The sequence below is a fragment of the Pseudopipra pipra genome, chromosome 8 (assembly GCF_036250125.1).
Source record: "Pseudopipra pipra isolate bDixPip1 chromosome 8, bDixPip1.hap1, whole genome shotgun sequence".
NCBI classification, from domain to species: Eukaryota; Metazoa; Chordata; class Aves; order Passeriformes; family Pipridae; genus Pseudopipra; species Pseudopipra pipra.
This window is the reverse complement of record NC_087556.1, coordinates 26540444-26549567: the sequence shown is the minus strand read 5'-3', so window position 1 is coordinate 26549567 and position 9124 is coordinate 26540444. Positions and strand designations below refer to the sequence as shown.

Here is a 9124-nt window from a genome sequence, read left to right as displayed (position 1 = left end):
CAGGACAGGGAGAGACAGACCAGGTCATGATGTAATTACAACCACACTTGTAAGTGCAGGAATTTATGCCTTCAAAGCTAATAAAACCCCCACTTGTGGGATGATTCTGCCAGCACCCAACAGGTGGCAGAGCAATTTTCACCCAACTGAAATGGTATGTTTATAAAAGGAAACAGAAATGATTTTTTTATTCTTTTATTTATTTTATTTCTTAAAACTTGTTTCTGCTGAATACTAAAAGACCTATCTAATAGCAATACATTTTTTAAGTAATGAAATATTTACAGCTGGAGCCTTCAACAGAGGAACAGTAGAGTATGTTTATTTTGCAGCTTAGTAAATTATATATATATATACCAAGAATCAAATGGATGCTTTCAGTTGATCATGCTAATCCAAACACACTTTCTTTATGCTTTTTAATCTGGAGAATTTGTTTTCCATTCCCATGCACATAATTATCAAAGCATCTATTAGACACTATAAATAAATCCAGGCCCTAAAATTTGTCTCCAGACTGAAAACACACATATAACTGCAGGGCATATCATTCCTCAGCAAAAGCTGGTGGTTTTGTCACTCTCCCTGGGCCCTTGGTAGACCCTTAAAGGAAAACTACAGTGATAGCTAAATAAACATTTGCTAAATAAGAACATATATATTGAAATTTATGCAAAACTGTTCAGAAATATCTGGCAAAAGTTCCATCTCACTATAATAGTAATGGGTGCTTGTAGTTTTAACAAACACTTTGCCAAGTCCAAGATGGAGAAAAGCCGAATTCTGCTTCAGCACTTGTTTCCATAACCTGTATACCAGGGAAAGTCCCAGGGTGGACTTTCTATAGCCATATTCCCTTGAGCATTTGGGATGAGAGAGACAAATTGCAAGGAAATACAGTGCATACTGTTAGCCAGACAAGTTCTGCTGTTGCTTGAACTCAGTAAAGTTCACCCCTGCACAAGTTAATAATTTGAAAAGGGCAACTTGCAAGAGAGAAAAATAAAAATTCAGAAAGCAGAGAAGACTTGAAAACTCAGATAAAACCTCAGGGAACCTGTTAAAAAATAAGGATCTCAATTTATGCGAATGTATGTTGACCTGTGTGTGCACATGTTTACTCAGAAAGGTGGTAATTTCACTGCTTCCAATCTGCTTTCCTGTTATCAGTGCTCAATGCTTTGGGTACATAATATGAGCTGCAGGATCTAATGCTTGGTCTCACTGGAGAGCCAGTGGTGTGACTCTGTGCTGCCTGCTGGATTTGTGGTGCAGGCTGCTCCTGGCCACATGATTCAGGTCTAGTCAGTCAGTAGTCACTAAGGGGGACTTGAAGGGTGTAATTTTCACTCATTGTTTGCTATTGAATCTGGTGAGCCTCAAGTATACTAAACCATAAGAAACCGCAAGACATAAGCAGGAAGAGGCATGGATGTTATGACAGATATAATAAAAAAGAAAAGTGGAAAGAAAAGGGTGACTCAGCCAGAATCAGACTACAGGACATCAGCAGTCCCACCAGAAACCCAGATCTGCTGTGAGTTTTATAGAGAAGCATCCTTATCATGAATGCTGCATTCAGATAGTTTGCCTCTCACACTTTTCTCCAGTACTGGAGCAGGGGCAGGCTTTAGATGATCATGTCTTCTGCTTCAGCATGAACAGTTGGATACCCACCAGTTACTCCATAGACACCCCAGTGGAGTCCACGACAAGTTAATCACCATTAGCCAAAGAAATGGTGAAGTTGCTATTAGGGCCCTTTTTAAAGAAGTTTAATGAGAAAAATATCACTAGAAAAAGTGCAGAAAGCAAAAAGCTTGCTGTTGCTTAGCTGGTTCTTTCCAGCTGGATAGTTCTGGAATACTGAACGTTAATTGGAAAATAACAGCATTCTTGCCTGCTTTTAGAAAATCAATATGCGTTCTGCTGTCCTCCTCCCCCTATTCAGGTTAATTCATTACCAGGATATTTTTAGACATCTGAATAAATAAAAACAACCCTTTTACAGTCAAAAACTAATAACCATAACCAGCCAAAAAGATCTCCCCAATGCAGTCTTTACCCTGCCTTCAGTGTTGCTCACTGATGTCCATGCCAATTGTCTGCCCCAAATCACTTGTCAGCCCTTCTACAAAGCTGGATATGCATCCTATGTTCCTTTGAACTGGCACAAGCTGAAGGATCAATGGCTCTGTTTGGCAGAATTTGAGCTCCTGGACATTATGCAGCAGCAAGAGCTTGGCAGTGTTGCCTCAGTGCAAGGATGTTAATGCCAGTTCACCATTCCCTGTGAACCAAGTGAGAGAGCAGGGCAGGAGAAGAGAGGGCAGAACTGGAGATGCAAAAAGGCAATGTCGTATTTCACAGAAGACGTCTCACAACATAAATAAACAATAATTCTAGCAACGTTGTTTTGCCTTTTTTTAAAAATACATAGTCCTGCTCAAATCCCCCTGGATCTAATTAAAACTTTGTTGGCCACCCACCAATCAAGATAATTACGTTGTCTGGCAAAACAACAACAACAAAGACAAAATAAGATAGTGCAGAGAGATGCACCTACATGACAAAACAAAAGAAAACAAACAGGAAAAACAATCCAGGCTCCATTCCTTGTTTGTCAATTTTTGCCTCATTTGGAAAGTGCAAAAAGAACTTAACTATAAAAGATGTTAAGTCTGCATCTCAAAGAGTCCTTCAGCAGATGTTTAAGACAGCAAAATACCCAGAGTGTGTCAATGAGGATTTGAAATCATGATAAGGGAAACTTGCAGGAGAGAGAGGCATCATATTAAAGATTAAAATGATCTGACTACTGGGAGATACTGAGTTGAAAAAGAAGCTCTTACTGCAGTGAAAGGGCAGACGTTCACGATGTGTTATTTAGGGCAGTCACCACTAATAAACCAGGACTTGCTTAAGTTCTGACCAAGCAAGATCTGAGATCCTGAATTTAATCCTTGTTCTCTCAAGTTCCCTGGATGCTGCTGCTCTGACAGCTGGCTTATTCCATGACAGCAAACATATGTAAGTTATGCTCCAAATGAACTTGATCCAAATTCCATTGAAATCAATGAAAAGACTCCCACTGATTGCAATCAGACATAAATAAACCAAAATGTACATGGAGACTTGGTCAGAATGAAAATTGAAGCCATTTTAAAACAGAATATCAAGGAGTCTTTAAAAAAATGTTAAAAACTACTCTAGGTTGAATGAAGACAAAAGAGAAGCACACTTAATATCTTCTGAACAAACAATGTTTCAAAGAGAGGAGAAAATCAAAGCGATTCAGATTTGGACTAACATATGCATTTGGAGGGCTGTAAATACTGGCAAGCACGGTTTTGGCATAAGAAAAGCACAAACCCTGAATTATTATTAATTGCATGAAAATATATGCAAATAGGGTTTTTCCCCTATACTTTCTTTCCATGAGAATAGATATTAAACACACAGAGCCATCCATGGCAACAATACTCACAAAAATAAATGTAATCTCAGGGAATGCTTGCAATGAAATCAGCAGAAGCATGGCTTATGAGTTGCTTCCATTGCTTGGGCTATTTATTGACCTTTATGTGTGTATACATATATTAAACAGACAGAATTATTGTTTTTTCATCACCCTTATTTCATAAACCTCATTCTTCTAGAAGAAAGTCTTTTGACTGATGATAAGGGGATTTCTTTCTTTTTTATTCTTTCTAAGGCATTGATCAAAACCTGACAAAATTTTAACTAATTTTGAAATTATTTTAAAGAGTCCTTTTATACATAATATCAAGTTTAACCCTAAAATAAATTAACGTTACCAGGGTCCTGTTTACCAGAAGCAAATATCTGTATATGAACTTTATATAGCTTAGTCTTTCAGGTGCTACATCCACAAACATCCCGGGTAAATTGCTAAGAGCTGTGGGCAAGATATAAACCCAGGACCAAACTTATGGAAAGAAATTATTTTATGTTGGAAAGTGTTCTGGAAAACATCTCAATTAATTTAAGTCATATGAAGAGCTGTTTTTTTTTTTAATTCCATAGCCAATTGGAGTTAAATAAAGGGATAAAAGAGACTCAGAAATCTAAGATTAATTTCAAGCTGAATGTAACAGATTGTTCAGCTTGAAAAACATTATTTTTTTTCCTTTTACGTACCACATATATTTTAAATATACATAGTCTAAAAAATCTTTGTGGCTGTGTAAAATAGTTCTGGAAAACCATTTTTAAGGAAAAAAAAGAGAAAAAAAGAAAGAGGAAACCCTTCCTTTCCAAAGTGCTCAAATGGAATGTTTTAATTTGACTGCTTTGTCTTTGTATTTTCTGTTGAAACACTTCAGATTAGATTTAGAGCCAACAGGAACTTTGTCTTCACGTTCTCCATAGGAGGACTAGTGTTTTTTCCTTATTTTTTTAAAGAAAGAAAAAACAGACAAAGAAAATTTATAATCTTGTATAAACCCATGACATCAGGAGCCTGAAATTCACTACATGATTCACAATGAAAAGATTGACAACACAGAAATACGGATTTCTCCTGATTTTCTACTACCCACTCCAAATCCTTCCTTATGACACTTTGGTCAGAAGTTTGGAGTTTCTCATCAGATGTGGAGCTGACATGATGTCTCTCATGCCTGCTTCTTCTGCTCTTATTAGAGGATGTACTGCTCCCTGTGCCACCCAGCCACAGAAGATGGATACCACAGATCTGAGAAGGTGCTGAAGAAGCTGCTGAAGAAGCTACAAGGCTGGAGAGAGAAAATATCAGAGGAAGTTTCCCTCTCTTCATCTGCCTTAGATTCTGGCCAGATAGATCCTATGAAAACACTAACCTTCCTAACAGCTGCACCAATGGGAAAGGTGTCTCTGTCTATGCACTGTAATGTTCAGATGTGGATGTCTGTTGGGAAGTATTCCACTGCTTATCATCTAGCAGTAAAATTCATGTTAGTATCCTCTACCTTGTTTTAGGCAGAAACGAGCTGGGTTAGTAAAAACAGTTTTAAATGATGACCAAATCTTTCTCTCCTGATTGTGTACCATGGGAGTGTGTGTGTGAAAAGCTCTGTTGCTTGACCTGAGAGTGATGCTAATGTCTCCAGAAAAGGACTTCTGACCATGACTTAAGAAATAATGCATCACTGAGGCAGGACAAAGTTGCCTCACAGAAATTTTTGCCTGGTCGTTTTTTTCAGTTCTGAAATAAAATACCGCCAAAGAGCAAGCTCACATCTTCCATCAGCCTCTAGGGTTCTCATTTTTTTCATATTTTTTACGTTTCTTGTAGTAAGAAGGTAGGATAGAAGAATAATATTATTTCTGCCTTTTCTTTCTTCTGCTAGATATTTTATCTTTAGTTGTAACTGGAACTCCTACTTTGTCAACATTTCGGGTAAGAGAAATCAAGCAAGGTGCACAAGCAAGAAAACACCATCTGTAATGATGACAAACTATAAACACCATTCACAGGCCATTAAGTTTGTAATCTTCTCTTCATCATTATTCTCTTACCTCCATTAAATTCTTCCACTACAAAGTGCAGAAGCCAAAGGTGACAGCAGTAGAGTGATAGACAAGAATTTTTATTGTCCTGTCAATGCAGATAAACCCAGAGCTGAGAGAGTGTCAGGCAAACTTCCCCAGTGATGACTAAAGTTCAGTAATCTCTAGAAAAGGGAGAAAATACAAATGATTTTTATGCCTTTTAGGCTTTTAAGAAGATTTATGTTACTGAAGTATCCTGACTCTCTGGAAGGTGCTTTGACTCATATTTATTGTTCACAGGAAACTATTATCTGCACATGATCAGTCTGCTTCAAATTGCAAATTTGCAAGGTTGCAAGACAATCAGAGGCATCCCACAGCCACAATTCTCTCGAGGAACTGGAAAGGGCTAGAAGATGATGGAATGAAAATGACAGATAGTTGCCCAGGGGAACAACAGAGAGAGTAAAGTAAAGCCCAGTTTTTCTAGTATGGCCAAATCTAGGATGTTATAGGACAACTGTCCTCAGCTGTTGTTTGCCAATGGATGTATCACTGGTAGTAGCACTACATTAGACCTAGAACTCCATTACCCCACTCTCAAATAAATGTTAGGAGTGCTGTAGGACTCTGCAAAGGTTTGGCAACAATATTTGGTAACAATACCATGGGTAGGTGGGATGGGACCCAAGAGGACAAAATTGTCAAAGAGTCCCCATTGGTTTGTTAAACCAGTGCTGGAGATACAGGGAGAACTAGACAGGTCTCTGGAAGAACCCGAATTTCACTGCAGGATGGTATCTAAGCTCATGTGGAACCTAGGAATCATTTGTCATTGGAACAGGTTACTGGCTTTATCTTGAGGAGAGATGGGATTTAAGCCTGCCTTTAGCTGTAGATATGTCTTCTTCTTGACCTATTTTTGAATATTCAAATATTCAAATAAATGTTTGTTTTGAGAGACCAGCCTCTCACTTGAAGCCAAGCCACCATCATTACAGATCAGACTGGCCACAGCTTTGTCTTCCTTAGGGTTATTTTACAATCCTGTCCTGGCATAGCACTATCTTTCTGGGTGAGCTTTTTCTAGTTTTCAGTCTGAACATTACAAACATCAATTTTGTCTTCTCTTTGTTTTAGTAGCTGTCTCAGCCAAGAAGTGTTTGGCTTCTTCATCTTTGTAACTCCCTCTCAAGTAATCATTGGCTGATGATTGATAACCCCTTGGCCTCCTCTTCTCCAGGTTAAACAAGCTCAGCTCTCAATCAACTCCTTGTAGGTTGTGTGCTCACCACCGTCGTAACCCTCCACTTGTAACCTTCCTCAGTTTCTCCATGTTCCTCTCAAACTGGGGGCCCACAGCAGAAACAGTACTCCATGTTCAGCCTCTGCAGTGCTAAGAAGAAGGAGATTATAATTTCTTCTCATCTCCTGATGATGCTCTGCCAAAGGCAGATGAATATGCAGTTTGCCTTATTTGCAAAGAGAAATGCAGGGCAAACCCCAGACATTTTCCAGTCAGCTGATTCTCAACTGCTGGGACCAGCATTCCAGCCAGCTTCCAGACCTCTATCAATCACCCACATCCTCAGTTTACCGTGAGACTGCTCTGGGAGCTGGTATTAGAATAGTCAGCTGTTTAGTGAGGATGAGGATGATCAGGTTGGTCAAGCATGATTTGCTAAAGCCATTCTCATTTTTCCTGGTTGCATTCTTGCTTTTTACATGGTTGGAATTGTCCACCGCATACATTTTAGTTATTGATGGCAAAAACCTTCTGGGTATTATGGGGTTGCTTTAAAACAGTCAGGATGAAATGTGACAACTGCTGGGTCATCCCTGTGGTTATCATTCATGTTGGCGGTGGTGAATGAGTTGACTATGAGATACACCTCAGGCTTCCTCCTTTTACCAATGTTTACTAGTTTAAAAGTTGTTGTAATAAAGCTCATTCCAGCTGTGAGCTCCAGCTAAGTTTTCTCCTCAGCTGCAAGCTCAGAGCACTGGCTGAGTGTGTGCAGTCCTGATATAAGCACAGTCCTTGCAATTCTACTTTATACTCAACTAACTATGAAACCCCGCAGAATCTAAGATCAGCTTTTCGGGGCAGCTTTCCAGGTTTCTTAGGCTGCAAAAGCTGATCAAGAGAGAATGTCAGCTGGGAATTTCAAGCAGCAGATTTTCTCATCCACTGTCTTCTATGGTCTGTGTTTTTTCAGCTCCTAAATTCCATGGTAATCCTTGACAGGGGAGCAGCACTCAGGAGCACAGGGTGGTAGCTGGTTGATGTCTCCAGATCACAAGGGGAGATGATCACTGGACAAGTTAATTCAAGGCCAGGACAGAGCAGCAGATGTCATTAGAGAAATGGGATTCAATTCCAGGATTGTAGCAAAGAGTTCTGGATTCAACATCAGCGTGGATGTGGTAGTGGTGCTTCAGCACCTGACTGGGAGTTCAGGCTTATTTAGGGGGGTAACATGCTCCCTTCCTCCCATGGCAAATCCACTCTTGGTTTATCACTGAAATCATTGTGCACAGCTGGCCCAGGGAGTATCTGCAGCTGCAAGAGCAGGAAGGAGGTCTGGACTCAAAGAATAAAATGCCATCCCATTTGAGGCTGGATGGTGTGAAAAGTCTTTGGATCCAGAAGTGGAACAGAGGAGCCTACATGAGAGATTTTCCAGAGGAGAGAGATCTAGACAACTTCTACTGAATCCAGAGAAAGCTGCTGGCTAATGAGCATCACTAGATATTTCAGTATAAACAGGCTTTGAGGAAAACTGCAACCAGGTATTGGAGCTGAGCACCTTCCTGTACTTGCAGGTAATCACATTGATCAAATCTGCTCACCTTGCTATATAAATTGCTATGTGAACCCTTCATCAGAGGATTTAGCAAAGCAAAATGGCTCTTTAAATTGTAAAGTGGCAAAGTCTTGCCCTTTTTTTGAGATTACTTTAAACCTCAGTCTTTGCAATAGGCTGCAGCAAGAGGGAGTAAAAGAACAAAAAGACCTTGCTGTTAATATTTATGGCAACTAATGCAAAATTGCAACACATTTGCAGATGAATGAGAGCCCCTGTTAAAAGCTGCAGCAGCCTAATTTTGGAATGGCACTGATTTGGGGCTTTATTGTGTGGAATAACAAAGGAGAGCTTTCATGTCAATTAATTTAGAGGAATTATTAGTGTTAAAAATAAATAGTTCGATCACTTTTCCAAAAATAATCTGGGGAAGGGGGGGAAATGAAACTCAGTGAAAAGAAGATACAGATTTTATGTCAGTTCCAGATTTTTTTTCGAATAATTTTTGTGTCAAATGCATTGTTGCTATGTAAGTTACAGGACTTATTTCTGATGATACCTATGTAACAATTATCAAAATATTGCTACAAAATAAGCCACACAGGTAAGTAATTTCCAGTTGTTCAATGAAATAAGAAGCACTTGGAAATAGTTGTTTTGATGTATGTAATTAGTGTCTATTTTATTCAAAGAATGAAGCATCCAGGACCTAGTCAGGAAAAAAAAGATTTTTTTGTGACATTTAGAGTTGTAAGGCTTTTTTCTTTTCTCTAAGGGAAACAAGCCCTGTTGTATCCTGTATTTTTTTTTTTAACAGAGATTCC

The 9124-nt window shown here is 39.0% G+C and overlaps 1 long non-coding RNA gene across 1 annotated transcript; it reads right to left on the bottom strand.

The window, feature by feature from the left end:
* Window positions 1-306: 306 nt before the first annotated feature.
* Window positions 307-5671, bottom strand: LOC135418458 (uncharacterized). Its single transcript, XR_010432453.1, has 2 exons — window positions 5521-5671; window positions 307-2335 (listed from the first exon to the last, which is right to left on the bottom strand). It is a non-coding gene; the product is annotated as an uncharacterized LOC135418458 (long non-coding RNA).
* Between the last annotated feature and the right edge of the window lie 3453 nt (window positions 5672-9124).